Source organism: Oryctolagus cuniculus, chromosome 4, assembly GCF_964237555.1.
Source record: "Oryctolagus cuniculus chromosome 4, mOryCun1.1, whole genome shotgun sequence".
Classification (NCBI taxonomy): Eukaryota; Metazoa; Chordata; class Mammalia; order Lagomorpha; family Leporidae; genus Oryctolagus; species Oryctolagus cuniculus.
Genome location: NC_091435.1, coordinates 118,583,436 through 118,603,859, shown reverse-complemented (window position 1 = coordinate 118,603,859; position 20,424 = coordinate 118,583,436). Strand labels below are relative to the sequence as shown.

The 20,424-nt window shown below is 38.5% G+C and overlaps 1 pseudogene; it reads left to right on the top strand.

Annotated features, from left to right (window-relative positions):
* The window catches only part of LOC127482813 (casein kinase I pseudogene), a 123,571-nt pseudogene extending 117,079 nt beyond the window's left edge, over positions 1 to 6,492 (top strand).
* Positions 6,493 to 20,424: the final 13,932 nt, after the last annotated feature.

Here is a 20,424-nt window from a genome sequence, read left to right as displayed (position 1 = left end):
GAGTTTGGTTGAATCTTGATGGGTTGGTCATTTTTTTTTTTTTTTTTTTTTTTTTTTAAGCAAGGGCAAAAGTTCTGACTCCCATGATCTGCAGGGAGAAAACTCAATTATCTGCTGTGGCCCCAATCATGCTTAGACATCAAGAATCTCAAGTATACGCAAAACAAATATGAAAGCAAGTAAGAAAAGAAAGTTAGCATTCCTACACTTCTTTTTAAGGTCTTAGTGAATAATTGGAAAGATAAATGTTATTTTGCATGAAGGATATGAGTAATGCCATTTGAAATTATCTTTATAAAAAGTCCTATTACATTTTACTTAAAGGAGTGAAAAAATTAAGAATTCAAAACATGACTAAGTCACATGATTCAGTTTTTTATGGTGATTTTCACAGCACATTTCAAAAGTATACAAAGATTGTTATTATAAAAACACATTTGACATATACAAACATAAAATTCTGCTCTTTTTTATGTTGAATCATTTGCCTATGAAAGGTCTTCATTAAATAGTCTTATTTCATTCATCTCTGATTTATTTCCAGCTATTTTTGCCTAATCCAAAGGATAATTTCACTACAGATTAAATTAAGATTTTTAATTGTGTTTCAAAAATTTCCATTGATTGACAAGAGAATTACGACTGATACTTCGTTCCCATCTTCGTCTTTCTTCCTCTTGCCTGTAAAAGCAACTTAATCTCTTTCCAGCTTTTTTCAAAGCTAGATTTGACTTCATTATCTAGTTCTAGCCAATGATGCATAAATAAAATTCTTATAGAAATCTTCTAGTAAGAATTCTTGTTTGCTGATCAAAGAGATAGGCACCTGATTGTTGCTTGCTGGATCTGCTGCTTCCCACTTCTTCCCTTCTTAAATGAGGATGCAATGGCTGATCTGCAGCAACGCCCTTATCAGTTTGAAAAAGAGTCATTAAGAAAGAGGAAGCAGCACAGAAGCCTGAGTTTTTGAAGACATCATTATGATGCTGAATCAATCCAGAGACCACCTACCTTCAAAATTATTGAATAAACAACAATTATCTTTGTGGTTTAAATTCCTGGTTATTGGGTTTCATCTTACTTATAGCCTAAGATACTACTTTTTTTGAGTTGCTTTATAATGTTTATTTATGTGAAAGGCAGAGCTTCTCATGTGTGTGGCATTCCCAAATGCCTATAAGAATTGGGGCTGGGCCAGGTGTAAGTCACAAGCCCAGAACTCCATCTGGGTCTCTCAGGTGGAATTATAGGGACTCAAGTTAGTAAGCCATAACCTCCTACATTCCCAGGGTGCACACCCGCAGGAAGGTAGATCAGAGCAGAGTATGTATGACTGTACCAATGCACTCTGGTATGGGATGTGTGTTCCAAGTGTCTAACTCACTGCACCATGGTTCCCACTCATAGCTTATGAGATTTATAATTAATACAAGTAAAGAATTCATTAAATGCCATATGGGGAACTTCAACAGTTTTGTGTACAACATTATTCTAATAGTGCCATAGGGTAAGAAAATATAAAACATGATTTTGAAAAGCATGCTATTTTGTTGAGCAGAATATTCTACTTTACAAACTTCACCTTTGTTGAGGAACTGGATTAAAGTAATAAAACTTAAAGGCTAACTATATACATAAGTTATAAATAGTAAGAAAGTTTATAAATAAGTTATAAATAGTAAGAAAGGAGAGAGATGGAGGTATTATACAGTAATCTTCCTCTAACTCGATTCTACTCTGTGACATTCCGAATGGTATATACTTATCAACATCCAGAGTGGGGATCATTTTAGTACTTACGGCCACTTCTGCAGCCCACAATGAGCATATTTACAATGATGTAGCACCGCACCCTGGGAGCAGAGTCCAGTGAAGATGATTGTTCTTATCTACATGACCTCAGGCAAGCCACTCGAGCTCCCTGTCTCGGTTTTCCTCATCTGCAAGGAAAGAATGGTAATTCTTGCACAGTTTTTCTTCAGAGAACTATTGAAAAGATTATTAAAAGAACATTTTGATTCCATTGGACAAAATTTCTTAGGCTTTGTAGAAGTAAATTTTATTTATTTTCTGAGGAATGGCAGAAAGGAGATATATTTGAAGGCTGCCTAGGGCCTTACATTGCCTGTTACAATGTTCCAGAAAAGATCAATGGGTGTGGAATCAGTCAGATGCCTGCGCCCAATCACAATCTCTTATGCAGTGCAGGGAAGCTGTTATACCAGGCCCAGTTTCCAATGCTATACTGAGGAAACAAGGCAAGAGAGGGTTGCTATCTTGTGCTTTCCCATGATCTGTTGAAAAGTCTGCAGGCAGGAAGGGATGACATTGCCTGATTGTTTACTATGAACATACCCACCTCCTTCAAAATAGTTAAGTACATAATTGGAGAAAGCTCCGTAATAGGTATTTTACCAGGATAATTGTGTGGACTTATGATCAATTTAGGTCTTTATTAATTACTTTCAGGAACAGGATTCTATTGATGTCCCAATAGCTCATGTTTCATTTCATCATTACCATATTGCCTTCAAGTTGCTATGGGGTTCATCCTTTAAAGTCAGAAAGAGAAAAAAAAAATATGATGTTATTTTCTTGTTTAAACACTTTCCATGTCCATCCATTGTTTAGAACTTGATTGTTCACCCATTGTTTGTAATTTAAGGACAAAATTTTCATGCATTCAAGATTCTCTACAATATAATTTATATTTATTATTCCATTCTTTCTACAAAAATCTTTTCTTTGCTTAAATAATTTCCCTTCATTTGTATCTGTTCTTCCAACCCACTATGTTTTCTCTGAATTATAGGAAGCCTATACATATACACCAACGCTCATGCCAATTGCTATTGTATGCAGGTGATTCTGATTTCCATAACCTATAAAATTTCTGTAGTATTTTATTTTCCTCACATGGTATTTGTGCTATTTCCCCTAATATTTTGGTCATTTGGTTATTGTTTTATTTGCCTTTCTAGAATGCACCCTGCTTGAAGGAAGAGACAGTGTTCCATTATCTATTCTAGCACATAACACATAGCATATTGAACATCAAAACAAGTCAGTTAAAAGGTACATAGATTGGGGCCAGCATTGTCACACAATAGATAAAGCTGCTGCCTGAATATCCCATTTGAGAGCTGGTTTGAATCCTGGATGCTTTGCTTTCCATCCACATCCCTGTAATGTGCCTGGGAGGGCAGTGGAAGATGGTCCCTGCACTTCCATGGGAGACCTGCAGGGAGTTGCTGGCTCCTGGCTCCTGGCTTCGGCCTGGCCCAACCCTGGTAATTGTGGCCATTTGGGGAGTGAACCCGTCCATAGAAGATGGATCTCATGCCCCTTTCTCTCTCTTCTGTCTCTGTTTCTGTAACTCTTTTAAATAAATAAAAATATAATTTTTAAGTACATAGATTGCTAGGTTCAATGACACTGTATACACTATATTATAATAGCAGAATTAAAATATTAAAGCATGAATGGATTAAAATATTTTATTTCCACTTGGGTTGATTCACAAGCAGCCACAGTAAGAATTGTGGAAAATGGGGTAATGGGTTACTTGGGTTACCATGGAAAAATGAAAATTACGTCCACATGTCCATGTGAGCTCAGTGTCACACAAACACCCAATGGCTAATGATTTGAAAGAAGCTAATTGACCAATAGAGCGAGAGAGAGAAATTCTGGAAAATTATTACTACAAGTAGGTATAAAAGCCTAGCTTTTTATTCTATAACTATAAAGCTCATTTGGAAGATAAAAATATTTAACAGAGGAATTAAAAATAATTATCAAAATCAAATAATGATAGCTAGCAGTCACCGTTTTTTTTCCAATATGTCACATATGGCTTTAAGAGAAATTGTATGCATTGCATCTGTTTTTAAATATATCTGTAATTTTTGTTATTTAAAAGATTTTTATTTATACGAGTTGAGCAAATTTCATGTATTCCATATATACAAATTTAGGAGTATAGTGATACTCTCACCCTATCCTCCCTCCTGCCCACATTTCCACCCTCTCTCCTCCTTCCTTTCTTAGTTTTTCCTTTAATTTTTACAACCACATACTTTCAGTTTATTTTATAATCACAAGCTTAACCCTCCATTATGTAAGGAATTCAACAAATAGCAAGTAGAATAAAAACACTGTTCCTCAAGAGTATAGACAAGGGCTAAAAACAATAATAAAATACCAACATGTCAATTTCACTCATATACATTCCTTTTTTTTTTTTACTCTGTATATTAGTTACCACAAATCAGAGCAGACATGATATTTGTCTTTTGGGGACTGGCTTATTTCACTAAGCACACTAGTTTCAAGTTCCATCCATTTGCTTACAAAAGACAGGACTTCTTTTTTCTATGGCTGAATAGTATTCTATATATATATATATATATATATCACATTTTCTTTATTCAGTCATCATTTGATAGGATGGCTGTGCCATATGGTAGATCTATTTTCAGCTTTCTGAGAAATCTCCATAATGCTTTCCACAATACTAGTTTACATCCCCACAAACGGTATATTAGGGTACCTATTTCCCCACATCCTTGGGCCCCTGCACCCATGTGGGAGACCCAGAAAAAGCTCCTGGCTCCTGGCTTCAGATCAGCGCAGCTCTAGCTGTTGCAGCCATCTGGGGAGTGAACCAGCAGGTGGAAAGCCTTTCTCTCTGTCTCTACCTCTCTCTGTAACTCTTTCAAATAAATAAAAATAAATCTTTAAATAAAAAGAAAAAAAGACCTGTTTTGTGTCCTTTGCCCATTTCTTAACTGGATTGTTTGTTTAATCACCCAACCATGCTGTGTAACACTAGGAATAGATTTCTTTGATCATTTGGATTTGGTACCTTTTACCCCAACTCCATTAACCCTCTCTACTCCACTCAACCTCTGGTAATCACTATTCTGGGTTCAGATTCAGGTTTTAGTTTTTGTTGTTTTTCTTTTTTTTAAGCCTCCTATCTTGGTCTTTCTGTGCCTGATTTATTTCAGTTCACATGATGTCCTCCCGTTCCATCCATTTGCTGCAAATAACAGGATTTCATTCTTCCTGTGGTTGAATGGTATTCTTGGGTGTGTATACACGCACATCATATTTCCTCCTGATGATGGACACCTTGGTGGAGTCCATATTTTGGCTAGTGTGAATAGGGCTGCAGTAACCATGTTTGAGCAGTTAGTTCTTACACAGAACGAATCCGTGGCTTTTAATTCTATATCCAGTAGTCGGATTACTGGATCATATGGTGGTAATATTTTTTTGAATCTTTAAATCTTTTAATATTCAAATTAATGAGTTTGTTTCAAGCGCAACTTCAGTCAACACCAGGATATAAGCTTAGATCGTTGCTGAATTTATGGATGGATTTCTGTGTTGGCTGGAGCGGGAGTAATAATATGGCACTGTCAGGGCCCTGACTGTGGCCCCTTCCCTCCACCACCTGTGGCACGGCCTGTGGATTCCCACGCTAACTCACCACGCCCCGTTTTCCAGCCTGCAATGTAGGCGGGAAAGCAAGGCAGCGGCAGCCGCACAGCGTTGTAACTGCGTGGACTCCGTCACAGCCCACAGCCTGGCAAAGAGGAAACCTGAGGGAGGAGCTGTGGTCAGCTACCACTCACTGGCCGGTGGGTACTGGGCCCTGTGACGCTGCGAAAGGCCACCGTTATCTGCTTCCTGCCACTGTCCTCCGCGGCCTGCCTGCAGGTGGATGAATCCTGGCGGTCTCCGTGGTCCCCTCAGAGGCATTGGGGTTTGGCCCCAGGCTCCGTATTCCTCGCAGCACGGCGCGCAGCCCCGAACCTAATTCAGTGTCGGAGGGAAATACAGACTGGGTCGGAAGATTGGGTCTGGCTCGTTCGGGGCATTTTTGTGGTGACTAACATTACCAATGAGGAGGAAGTGACAGTGAAGCTAGACTCACAGAAGACCACGCATCCCCAGTGGCTGTACGAGAGCAAAGTCTGTAAAATTTCTTCTTGGAGACGGTGTTGGCATCCCCCTGAGTCATGAGACTGTGATGTGCTAGTGATGGATCTCCTGGGCCTCAGCCTCCAGCACCTCTGCAGTTTCTGTTCAGTTAAGAAGGTTCGTAATGAAAACCACGTATTTTGACTGACCAGATGATCGTAGAATTAAATATGTGCATACCACTCATTTTATACACAATGACATTAAGCTAGGTGGGTATTGGGTGTCACTGTAATAAGTGTTTAGGATCTCCTTGGGTAAGAACAGAAGCAGCCTTGACTGTTAGTACTTCTCAGGATCCATCTTTTTCAGGATTAAACTAGATATTCCTTATTGACTTCCATTTGACCAAAAAGTACAGAAACAACAGGATAATCAGGCAATGCATACGGTACTGTGAAGATAGAAAAATTCACTGGCACTGCCCAGTATACTAGCATCGGTACACATCTTGGTAATAAGAGTTGCAGAAGTGACATGGAGTCATTAGGATATGTTTGATGTTTTTAATAGGACCAGCCTGGCAGCACTATTTCTAGTGTGTGTGTAAGACTTTCTCTACTATTTCCATAGTGACTGTGCTAATTCATTGTCTCATCCCCTTTCTCTACACCCTGTCAGCATTTGTTACTTTCTATCTTTCTGATGATAGAGATTCTGACAGGGTTAAGGTAATATCTCACTGTGATTTTGATTTGGATTTCCTTGATGACAAGTTATGTGGAGCATTTTTCACTTATACTTGTTGATCATTTGTATTTCTTTTGAGACTGTCTACTCATGTCTTTTACCCATTTCTTTCTTTTTTTAAAGATTTATTTATTTGACTTAAAAGTCAGAGTTACACACAGAGAGAAGGAGAGGTAGAGGTAGAGGTAGAGGTAGAGGTAGAGGTAGAGGTAGAGGTAGAGGTAGAGGTAGAGAGAGAGGGAGAGAAGTCTTCCATCTGCTGGTTCACTCCACAATTGGCCGCAATGGCCAGAGCTGTGCAGATCCAAAACCAGGGCCAGGAGCTTTTTCCGGGTCTCCTGCATGGGTGCAGGGGCCCAAGGGCCTGGGGCATCTTCTACTGCCCTTTCAGGCCATATCAGAGAGCTAGACAAGAAGTGGAACAGCTGGGACTTGAACCAGCATCCCATCCCAGGTGGCGGCTTTACCTGCTATGCCATGACTCTGGCCCTTTTATCTATTTCTTAACTGGGTTGTTTCCTTGTTGTTCAGGGGTGTGTGTGTGTGTTTGTGTTCATGATATATCCTGCATATTAATAATAGATAAGACTGCGAATCTTTTCTCTTATTGCATCAGATATTGTCACTGTACTGGGTATTTCCTTTGCTTTGGAGAAGCTTCCCACTTTGATAGAATCCAATATGTGTAGGTTTGCTTCTGTTGACTATGCTTTTGGGGTCTTGAGAAAATCACTGCCTACATCAATGTCTTGTACTGTTTTCCATATGTTTTCTTTGATTTGTGCCATAGTTTCAGGTCTTAACGTTTAACAAATCTTGAGTTGATATTCATTTATTTGGGAAGGTAGCAATTTATTTCATTTTTCTACATATGTTTATCCAGTTTTGCCTGCACCATTTATTGAAAAGACTATTCTTGCTACAGTGTGTGTTCTTGGCATCTGAGCGCAAAACTCAGCTGGCCATATATACATGGACTACTTTCTGTGTTCTTTATTCTATACCATTTATCTATGTGTTGGTTTCTTTGCTGCTACTTTGCTATTTTGATTACTATAACTTTGTAATATGCTTTGAAATCAGGTATTGTGATGCCTCCAGCTTTATTTATTGACTTGGTTTGTGGTCTAATATACAATATATCTAGGAAAATGTGTATATTCTATAGCTATTGGATGAAATAGTAAATGCCTGTTTTCCAGGTCCCTTAAGGTGTTCACAGGGAGTTGTATACTAGCTGGTGCAGACCTGGTGATAGGGCCTTCCTCAGGACCCACAGGGCATGCACAGGTATTCCTAGAACTTATAAAACAGTCACAGACCAAAAGCTGCCAGATATAGAAGGATCCTTGCCCAAGTCTCATAGGACAAGTGCAGGTAGTGGACTGATGACCATCATTCTAAAGCAGAGGAATGCAGATAGGGTCCTCCAGGTCCCACTGATGAGTGTAAATTACTCCAGTTATTCTGGCACTGAAAACCATAGTCTCAGAGCTGCACATACAGAAGGGACTACTTCCAACTCCCACAGGGCATGCAAGAGTGGTGTTGGAGCCTGTGCCCTGGTCACCTAATACTCTGTGCCCAGAGATGCAGAAAGGGACTTCCTCAGGCCTGGTCCTCTGGGTTTGGATGTTGGATGTTAATGGTGAGCCCCAAGAAACAGAGCAGAACTCCCCTTTATTGCACAGAGTTATTGAGCATGGCTCTGGGGCTTGTGCCCATCAGTCCCACAGCTGCAGGATAAAGAGGAGCCTGCCCTTCACCTCGTGAAGCAGCCTGGCTCTCGTGGCTTCTGGTGGCAACAGGACCACATGCTGTCCCCTGAGACAGAATAGAATTAGCAGTGGCTGTGCTGCAGCAACTTGGGTTTTAGGCTTTGAAAGGGGGAAAATATGGGCTCCTTTTTTGAAGCAAATCAGTCACTCAAACTGCAGTCAGCTTACTAGACTGGATTAGGGCCAGCGAGAACTGTGAAATTCTCTTGTAGTTAAGCCTGCTGGTTTGTAGTGATCATGGGAGTCACCGAGACTTCCTGCTTACCTTTTCCTTGCTAAGGGGCGTCCCCTGTTTGGGAGCCAGTGTAGGAGCTGCTTTGTTCCTCTCTGCAGGCCTGTGCTGTTTCAGATTCTGTCACTTCTTTGCTGAAGGTTTCCCTTAGTCATTCTGGAAATGTGGGCCTTCCTTTGTTTTCTGGTTCTTTCCTGTGGCAGAGGAAGAGTGTTGGGCCTCTGTATTCAGCCATCTTGGATGCCTTACATCCTTTAGTCCACCCAACAGCCCTTTGAAATAAACATCATTTTTCTCTATTTTACAAAAAAGGAAATTGAAGTTAGATCACCGAGTAGGTGGCTGGTAGGACCAGGATTCACTGTGGGGTCTGCTGGGTTCTGAAGCTTGTTCACTTCACTCCTAGTTTACTTTACTCTTTCCCTTATGATCTAAGTTCTCTCAGAAGTTTTCCATGACTTAAATATTGTTTATTTCCATTCATTTTATTTGTTTTTTTTTTTATTTATTTAAAGATTCATTTATTTGATAGAGAGAGAGAGAGAGAGAGAGATCTCTTCCATTCGCTGGTTCACTCCCCAGATGGCTGCAACAGCCAGGACTGAGCCAAGCTGAAGCCAGTGCCAGTGTCCCAGGTGGAAGCTTAACCTGTTGGGCTATATTCCAGCCCCTATTTTCATTTTATTTGAAAGGCTAACACACACCCACACACTCAGGCACAGATGTTCAGTCCACTGGTTCACTCCTCAAATGCCTGCAATAGCCAGAGCTGGGCCAGGCCAAAATAGGAGCGGGGAATTTCATCTCGGTCTCTATGTGGCAGGGACTGATGTACTTGAGCCATCACCTGCTGTCTTCAGTGTATGCATTAGGAAAAAGCTGGATAGGAAGTGGAGCTGGGACTCACAATATGGGATGCAGGTACCGCAAGGGGCATCTTAATCACTGCACTCATGTCTTTCTCAAGTTTAAACATTTCAGTGTGGAATATGTGAGTGTTGTGCTTAGGTGTCTGCCTGATGATGACTGGATAACGTGTCATTCCATTTCAGGGTGAGGCTCCTACACCCTATGCACCATGCACAGAACAGTGTACTTGTCTGTTGTACATGCAAGCACTATCACTTCCTTTATGCCAACCTGCATCTCGCAGGTATCTGCCACAGACATTAGCCACTTAGGACAATTAGGACAGCTTCAGTTCAGGCCAGAGGAGATGATTTGAGGTTCTTTGTTTGCCAGCTGTGAATGAAAGATGAGTAACCAGGCTGAGGGAAAGTTTACCGTCCCTGTCAGTGTGGTGGATTTTAAAATGTGACATCATCAGTCCATTTTGGGGATGCAAAACATGTTCAAGGACTTATCTCTAATGTCTGGAAGTATAAGCCTCAGAGAGAAATGAAAGTAGATTAAAGAAATAGTGACAGGAAAATTAAAAATACTTAAAAAGAAATGAATCTGCTTCAGCCAGGATGACATCACTGTGTAATCATTGAGAGTGATTTGTTTTATAGAATCAGAACAAATCCCTCAAATTGACTTCTGGTTCTCATTTTAAAGGAGATAGATTGGGACTGAGAACAGCTATGCTAATATTCAGCCCAAGAAGTGTGTTTACTTCATGACAGACCCCTTGAAATGGAGTTTGTTAAAACGAGTGCACTGCTTTCACAGGAACAGCAGCGCTGCTGAGTCCTGCTGGCAATAAATCCAGCAATTCGATTTTGACTTGGATGTTTATCATCTCTCCACTTTTGTGCACTGCCTTGCAAAGGGGGAGGGGAGACGGCTGTAGTTCAGCTTGCAGGCTGCTGGTGTCATCCCATTACCGCAAAATGGAGATGGTGTTTCTATTCAAGCGTTTAATGCATTAGTCTGTAATTTTTGTCTTGGAGGTAATGAGGCCTGACAGCTTTGGCTGGTGCATGATAACAAACCCACACTGGTGTCTTTGAAATTCTTCGTTGCCAAATTCATAAAGGAAGAAATGACTTTTACAAAATGACAGTAAACATGCTTCATTTTATAAGACATTGTGGTTAACAACCTGAAACAATGAAATGTTTTTGAACTATAGCTAAACTAATTTGAGCTATATTAAAAGTGCTGATGTGGATGCTAAACCACTGTTTTTTGCTTTCACTTATTTTTGGTTTTGTTTTGGGGTTTTAGGGGGGTACCCTCAGGAAAACATAGATGGCCTGATTGTCAGAGTTTGACAGTAATAAGGATGAGGATGATAAAGACCTTTTGCATTATTTCCCTTCCATGGAGCCTTGTCTTGAAAAAATACAAAGGAACCAATCAGGATGATTCTTAGAAAGGCTGGGATTGCTGCACATGTCACTTCAGCATGCGGATCAGCTGCCATGGGAGACAAGAGACATGGACTCTGAGAGACACCTCACTGGAGTGAGTATCACGGGTTTTCAGTGACACTGAAGGAAGAAGGGGCTTTAATGCTTCCGGGAAATCTGTGGGAAAGTTATTTTTAACACCGTGCTGATGATTATCTGGTTCTTAAACATCATTAGTGGAAGAAACCTTCTGTGGAAATCAATTCTAGTTGAAAATAGCTGACAATCCAAGGCTCACAGGGAGATGCTGGCATTTGAAGTGGGGAGTGTTGCCAAATTCAGTGAGAAGTACATATACTAGGTAAACTCCCTTTAAGTACTCTTGTACCCTGTCACCCAGGGCATTAAAGAGAGAGCCCCTTTTGACACAAATTTCCCCTTTTGAAAGCTATTCAATCCTAAATGCAAAGTCTGAAAAGATCAGAACAGAAATAATGAACAGAGGCAAGTCTGAGAGGAATGACATTACCAGTTAGAATAACCAAAGTGTTCCTTCGGTGTAGAATAAAGCCATATTATAGAAATGTGAGAAATCTGGGGACGATGAGCAAGGCTGCATTGATTTGAGTATCCATACTTATAGGTAAAACATGGACTCATTGTTTTGTTGTATAACTAGTGATTCTATAAATCAATCCTTTTTTAAAGGGAGGGAGATTAATACATTTCAAATTTCTCATTGACTTTGTCACTGGTTAAAAATAGGAGTCTTGAAATTATATCTGCTTTTGAAAAGATAGTCAGACCCTTGTAAGTTTATAGGTTAGAGGTCTTTTGAAAGAAAATAGGGGAGTCAGATTGGACAACTGAGCAAATGCCTATGAAACAAAAGGATATGCTTTTGTAAGAGAAAATTTTTTGAAAAACATGGCTTTCTATTTAATCAAATTTCCCTGTTTTGCAGACAATACATAACTGTTTAGTAAACTGTCTTTTTCAGAACTATAAGAGTTTTAGAGGATATCACTTCAGGTAGTAGGAGAGAAAATGTGCTAAAATATTTTTATGAGACATAAAAAGGTTCTTGCCAAATGTTTAAGCATTAATGCTAAAGAATGATTATTAAATATGGCAGTTGGCCAAACATTTCCATAAGGTAATCTGTGAAAGGCTTAGTCTTCAGAAATCGAAATCCAACACTATGAATATTCTGGGATTTTAGGCCAACATTGTTTTTGGCCTTATTTTCCTTATATTACATAAGGAATAGTATTCTTAAGTAATCTTTTCCTTTTTCCACAATGTTCACTTATAGCATAGGGTTCACCTTACACCTATGCAGAGCTTTACTTAAAAGTTGTATTCATAGTTCCGTTTATGTGATTAAATTTGAAGACAACATGAGAGCATATGTTAAGACCTGCTTTGCTTCTGAGACACTGCTATAGCAGAAAATGCTGTGGGCTTCTTCCAGAAGGATTCCAAGACTGCCAAGGGATGTCTAACAGAGGCATATTCACAACAGACTTACAGGATGCTGGAAACAGGATTTTCAAGTTGATTAGACAGGCTGAGGAACACTAATGCCATGCTTCATCATCACAGACGCAGAGAAAGGTCTTAGAGTTGTATTTTTTTTTTTCTAATATGCTGAGGAAGAAATGTAAAGTTGGATTGAGAATATTGACTTAGAATTTCATGTATCATAGTCATTATTTGGTTTCAAGTGCCTATTTTATGAAAAATATTGGCAAACTGATTCCCTTCGGCAGAAAAATGATTAATGTGTCTAGGGGACTGTAATTAACTACAGGTTGTTAACTTGAGGTTGCCAAGCTCTCTGTGGGGAAAGGAGATTCCCCAGAAATGTAGTTAGTAGTAGGACTGATATAAATGTTTGTTACTTTAGGGGAGAAAGTGGACCAAGGCTTTTCTGAAATGTAAGACTTTATCACTTTTAAGGTCATAGAGTTAAATAAAATGAGTAAAATTCTTGGTTTTCAATTGTAATGATGATGACTAAAAAAGGTTAGCACATTAATTGAGTTACCAAACCTACAGTATGGAATGAATGCATGGGGACAGAATAGGAGATGGAATTTGAAATCATTCTGATCTAGAAACCTTGGAAATGTGATTATAGTTAAAGGTTTTGAATTGAGGTAGCCAGTTTTGTATTTTGCCAAAAACTCCTATACAGTGACTCATGGAATCAGTTTAAGGAACAATGTGGGTAGTTAGACTTTCAACCTGCATTTCCTTTTTTACCCATACATTTTCTTCTCTTCCTTGCTACTTTTTCCTATGTTCTCTGTCTCTTTCTCTCTTTCTCCTTTCCTTATATTTTCATTTACATTTTATTCACATACACCATGTGCTAAGCACCTTTGTAAGTGATGGGGATAAGTGGTAAAGTGTCATGCATGGTTCCTTCAATATAAACTGTAGTTTTGATGAGAGGGCAGGAGTTAATAGGAAGAGTGTATTAAAAGGGTTCTGTGGGACTACATGGGAACAAAATTTTTTTTTGTTAGATTTATTTTATTTATTTGAAAGACAGAGTTACAGAGAGAGGTGCAGACAGAGAGAAGTCTTCCATCTGCTGGCTCACTCCTCAATTGGCTGCAACTGCCGGAGCTGCACCAATCTGAAGCCAGGAGCCAGGAGATTCTTCCGGGTCTCCCACATGGGTGCAGGGGCCCAAGGACTTGGGCCATCTTCTACTGCTTTCCCAGGCCACAGCAGAGAGCTGGATCAGAAGAGGAGCAGCTGGGACTAGAACTGGTGCCCATATGGGATGCCGGTGCTTCAGGCCAGGGCTTTAACCTGCTGCGCCATAGCGTCGGCCCCAAAGGAGAACAAAAATCTTACCAAAGAATCATGCCTTTGTAGATATTTCTTCTTGGATTCCATTAATCCTATCAACAAATGATTACTGAGCATCAATTATAAGTTGATCACGTTGTAAGCATGGATCTGCCCTTTACAGTTGTTCTGTAACTTCTCTCCCGTTTTCAAGTTCCCCTCTTTTTAGAATGTGTTCCCTTTATTGCCCTGACTTAATGAACATTGAACTCTTCTTTGACTACCTTACTACTATTTGTTTTACTATAACTTTATTCCCTTGTACCCTGGTATCCCAAGAAGTAGAATTGAGATTAGCATATTTATCTGTTAATTTACTTATTCAACAAACACCTAATCAATGAAAATTACTCAACACACATGTAAAGAGTGTGTAATCTTTGTTTTATTTTTTATTTGTTTATTTATTAAATATTTATTTATTTATTTGAAAGTTGGAATTACACAGAGAGAAGGAGAGGCAGCAATGGCCAGAAATGCACCAATCTGAAGCCAGGAACCAGAAGCTTCTTCTGGGTCTCCCATGTGGGTGCAGGTGCCCAAGGATTTGGGCCATCTTTTACTGCTTTCCCAGGCCAAAGCAGAGAGCTGGGTAGGAAATGAAGCAGCTGGGACTTGAACCGGCGCCCATATGGGATGCTGGTACTGCAGGTGGTCGCTTTACCCACTACACCACAACGCAGGCTCCTGTTTGTTTGTTTTAAAGATTTATTTACTTGAAAGGAAGAGATACTGAGAAAAATTGTGACAGAGCGATCCGCCATCCGCTGTTTCACTCCCTAAATGGCTGCAATGGCCAGCACTTGGTCAAGCTGAAGCCAAGAGATTGGAACCTCATCCAGGACTTCCATGTGGGTGGCAGGGGCTCAAGCACTTGGGCCACCTTCTGCTGCCATCCCAGGTGCATTAGCAGGAAACTGCATGGGAAGTGGAGGAGCCAGAACTCTAAATGGCTCTAGGATGCTGGCCTCCCTGGCAGCAGCTTAACACGCTGTGCCACAACACCAGCCTCTGAGTCGGTAATCTGTGACATTCACTGATTTGGGCTCTGCTTTTGTTCCAGTTACCATATTTATACTCTCCTGTTTCATATATGTCACCTGATTACATGAGCCGTTGGCCCTGTAGTTGCTTGTTTCTTCTAACTTCCTAGTTAATCTGCTATCTTCTTCTTCTTCTTCTTCTTCTTCTTCTTCTTCTTCTTCTTCTTCTTCTTCTTCTTCTTCTTCTTCTTCTTCTTCTTCTTAATTTACTTGACAAATAGAGTTAGACAGTGAGAGAGAGAGAGACAGAGAAAAAGGTCTTCCTTCCATTAGTTCACCCCCCAAATGGCCGCCACAGCTGGTGCTGCACCAATCCGAAGCCAGGAGCCGGGTGCTTCCTCCCGGTCTCCCATATGGGTGCAGGGCCCAAGCACTTAGGCCATCCTCCACTGCCTTCCTGGGCCACAGCAGAGAGCTGGACTGGAAGAGGAGCAACGGGGACTAGAACCCGGCGCCCATATGGGATGCTGGCGCTGCAGGCGGAAGATTAACCAAGTGAGCCACCGCGCCGGCCCTCTGCTTTCTTCTTCAAATGCCTTGACTCCTGGCATGCAGTCTTTTTTTCAACCATATCCCCTGACATCTTTAAAGACAGTGTCAGCACCTATTAAATTAAATTCATGTTCACCAAAAACTGTTGAAGAATTTAGCCTTCATTTATTTCCCTTGCCAATAAGTATTCCTTGATTTGCTTGTTCTGTACAGAGAACAATAAACTGGGAAAAAAATTAACTGGTCACTGGTGTCAACTAGATTGATTGTTCACATATCTATTGATATTCAAGAATGTTATAATCTTGGGCATTGTTTTTATCTAATTCACAGTCTATTGCCCTCATTTTAAAGCTGTTTTTTTTTAGATCATTGGAAAAATAGGGCATTTAAAATCTATGTACAGTGTGTCTGTGGTTATTCCCAGGATTATTGAATAAATATTTAAAGGAAAATATCAAGTAGATTTATGGACATTTTAAGGGGACGTCTTAATACTTTATTATGACCAATAAAAAAATAAAACTTGATTAACATCAGTATATGTAGTCATAAAAATCTCAATTGGTTAGTTACAAAGTTACAATTAATAGTTCATTCAAAATCTTAATGGGATATGTGATTAAATTGATCTTAAATAAAATTTAACACTTTGAATAAGATTTGGGAACTTATATTTGAAATAGGCTACTGGAAAATTTTAGTGACTATCTTAAAATATTATTACATGATATATCATTCAATTAATTAACTCCAGAGAGATGAAGTTTCTTTGACTATTGAAGTACTCACTTTTGAAAGTAATGAAATTGTTTTATTACAAAATTAACTTCATATCATGTTTGCTTGAAATATAAACGTAGCATATTTCTATGACAGAAATGTTTAAGCTACCTGATGTTGACAGGCTTAAATGTGGCATTGTTATGATGTTGTAGATACCAAATTCTGGCTGTACTTTAAGAAGCTGATATCTTAGCTGTTTACTGTCAGTGCCCAAAAGTTAGATATGTATCCCTCAAGTCAATGTGAAAGTGAAAACATTTTGTCTGTGTGTAATAGTATTGAACACTTTTGTAATCGATGTCTACAAATATTACCTATTAGGGTAATATAATAATTGGATTTGTAAAAATAAGATGCATTGATGTAAAATCATAGAATACTTTTGGAGAATATTATATTAGTTACTTTTGCATCTTGAAGTAAACTGCAGCAGCAAACTGGAAATAGACCTAAATTGAGATTACTTGCTACAGTAAATTTTAGTTTAATCCTTTACATAAATATACTCTCTCAGTATTTCAGGATTGATTTTATGCCCTGGTGTTTTTGTTTCCTTGGCATTTATTAATATAGTTTACATTAAGTTGATTCAGAGGGAAATAATTTTAGAAAAAAATACATAACAAATATCTTAATCTTAAAACTAGTATATAAAAATATATATATTTATATATATAAATATAAAAACTAGTATATAAAAATATACTAGATAATTCATTATTTTTTCTATATATTAATTTACCATTCTTACTGTCATAAAACAAACTTGATGTAGCTATGATATGTGATTTTCAGTGTGTATTGCTGAGTTTCGTTTATAATTTTTTAACCATGCTCATGAGAGACACTAGTCTTTATTACACCTTGTTTGGTCCTCATTAACCTTTGGAGTCAAGATTGTGTTAGCCATTCTGAAAATGGTGAAAAAATGCATCTTTTCCTTTTTATTTAAAAGAGTTTATGTTATATTGTTATTATCATTTCCTTATATGTTAGGAAGAATTAGGCACACTTGGGCCTAGAATTACATTTCTGGGAAACCTTTAAACAATATATTCAGGTATTTATTTTTATTTTATATTTTATCTTTATTGTTTGTTGTGTTTCTTTTTGTTTTATACTGTATGTTTTGTTATCATGTTACCATTGAAGTAATGATGTGGACACAAATACCTCTTTGCATCATGAGTATGCATTCATTTTTTTAACTTAAGAGTTAAAAATATTTATTTATGTATTTGAGTTGCAGTGAAAGATAGAGACAAATAAATAGATAAATGATAGAAAGATGGAGAGACAAATAGAGACCTCTCATTTACTGTTTCATTCCTTAAATACTCACAACTGCCATGACTGAGTGCTCCTGAACCAAGAGGCTGTGAACTCCATCCAGGCCTCCCAAATTAGTGACAGGAATCGTTTGAGCCATAACTGCTGCATTAAAGGATGTGGATTAGCAGGAAGCTGGAGCCAGGACTAGAGCTGTTAGTCCAATCCTTGTGCTGTTGATACAGGACATGTACATATTTGCCAATATCTTTTTCCACTAGGCCAAATGTCCCTTCACCCTCTCTTAGGAATTTTAGGTGTAAATAAATGTACTCATATGTATTGTATTAGTCTACTAGGGTTGTTATAACACAGTATCAAAAATGAGTAGCTTGAACAACAGAAATTAGTTTTCTCACAGTTCTAAAGCTGCCAAGTCCAAGATCAGAGTGTCTGCAGTGTTGTTTTCTGGTAAAGACTTTCCCCCTGACTTGCAGAGCCACCTTCTTCCTAGGTGATCACATGACTTTTCCTCTGTGCACACACACTCCTAGGGCCTCTTCCTTTTGTAAGGATGCTAACACTATTGGATTATGACCCCACACTAATGATCTGATTTAGCCTATCTCGAAACATGGTTACTTTAAGGTTAGGGCTTCAAGATATGAATTCTGCAGTAAACAATTCAGTCTGTAACATATATTATTTTTGAGTGTGAAACAACTTCATTAGTGTTTTCCTATAATAATATTCGATACTATAATGTATTATAGTTATATTAAATATTATATCTTAGGTATATTTTTTGGCTTGAGAAAAAGGGATGGGAATTTTCTTTGATAGTTTTTTTTTCTTTTTACTCTAATCATAATTAAAACATAAAAATATCTGTCATATAGAAACAATGATTTAGATTTCTATTTTTGGCTTTACAGCAGAAGTGATATATAAAATGAAATATTTTTAAAGCATTTGAAATACATGATGGGGAACATAAAAACAAGAAAGCTTGCATTCCAGAAAGCTTTGAGAGTTCTGATGGTATCAGCTTGTCTTGAGGATATCAGTTGATCCTTGAGGGCCTTTTCTGATTCTGATCATTTAGAGAATCTCTCACTGTGCATAAATCAGAATCCTTTGAATGATGATAACCAAGAAGTGACCTACAGAAATACCCACTTTGCAGGGAGTATGGCAGGACAGTGTACGTACATCAGCTGTCTATGAACTAGGAAGTGTTCTCTCATCAGACATTGAATCGCCTGGCACCCTGGTTTTGACATTCCAGACTCCAGAATTGCAAGAAGTAATTTCTATTGTTTGTAAGCTACCCAGTTTAGCACACTTTTCTATAGCAGCCTAAACTGACTAAGACATAAATTTAGTTGGAAATTTAATTTAAATTGGTCTCAGGTCAGATGTCTCCCTTGATGCCTGAAAGAACAAAATGCAAATCCTCTCAAGGGAAACAATTTAATCCTTGACCTCAAAGATTTATCATAGATAAAGGTGAAGGATTATGAAGACAAATAAAGGAATCATAAGGCACAAAGAAACTGAATCACTATGCAGAGGCCTCCACTAGGACAGCAAACAGAAGAATCTGGACTGCTTGGAAGACAGATACCAGAAATAATGACAAGAATATGAAATGCCCTATGTTTGAGATAAAATAAGATACCAAAAGTCACTAATAAGAGAATATGAAAATTTACAGAGCAATTGTAAGAATCAAATAAAACTTTAATATTATACCAGAAAGTGTTATAAATAAAGAAGTTAGAAATTCCATGATTTACTACAATTCAGAATAGCATAGATGAGAATACTAGTGGTTTGAAAACCACTCTGAAGACAATATTCATAGATAAGTACAGGCAATTAAGAAATGGGAAACTGTACAGCATTGTAGAGGTGTGGAGGATAGATCAAGAAGATCTAAAATACATCTTTTCAGTCTCTTGGAAAGAGAGAATGAGGGACATAAATACCTAGAAGTGGTAAAAATAATCGATGTGCATTTTCCAGAATTGATTAAAAATGTCAGTCAAGAGGCTTAATGAACTTCAAGACAGCAAAGATAATGTTTAGAAGTGATCAGAGAGGCCGGCACCGTGGCTTACTTGGTTAATCCTCCGCCTGAGGTGCCGGCATCCCATATGGGCGCCGGTTCTAGTTCCGGTTGCTCCTCTTCCAGTCCAGCTCTCTGCTGTGGCCCAGGAAGGCAGTGGATGATGGTCCATGTGCTTGGGCCCCTGCACCCGCATGGGAGACCAGGAGGAGACACCTGGCTCCTGGCTTCGGATCGACGCAATGCTGGCTGTAGTGGCCATTTGTGGGGTGAACCTCTCTCTCTCTCTCTCATTGTCTAACTCTGTCTGTCAAATAAAAAAGAAAAAAAAAAGAAATGATCAGAAAAAAAAAATAAATTACTTACCAAAGAACCCCAATTAGTCTGATAGCTGATTTCTGAGAGCCAGAAAATAGTGGAAAAGCACTTTTAGCATACAAAGAAAAAGTAGTTATAAATGTAATTTCTGCATAAAGTGAAATGTCTTTCAAGAGTGAAGATAAAGATATAATTAGGAAATGAAAATAGAGCATATTTCCAACTGATAGGCCTCATTAAGGAATTTATAAAGAATCTACTCCAGGAAAAAAGAAAATTATTGATTCTTTGTATTCCCTCTAATTGTGGTTCATAATGTTGATGTGAACACTGAATTAGCAAATACCAGACCGTTTCATCTGGAAGAAATATAGAGTTAAGCTCCTACAAGCCTCTGGTTATAACAATTTTGCCAGACAATCAATATATAATCTTGTTTTATATGTGGTTCAGTTTTAGAACACCTCATTTAATATATATTATGAAGTCACTAACATTGAACTCATGGTCAGCAGAACTGTAACTCCTGCCTGAGTGAAAAAAGCTTAACTAACACATGTATTTTTTTCTATACGGTTCACCACAGCCTTCT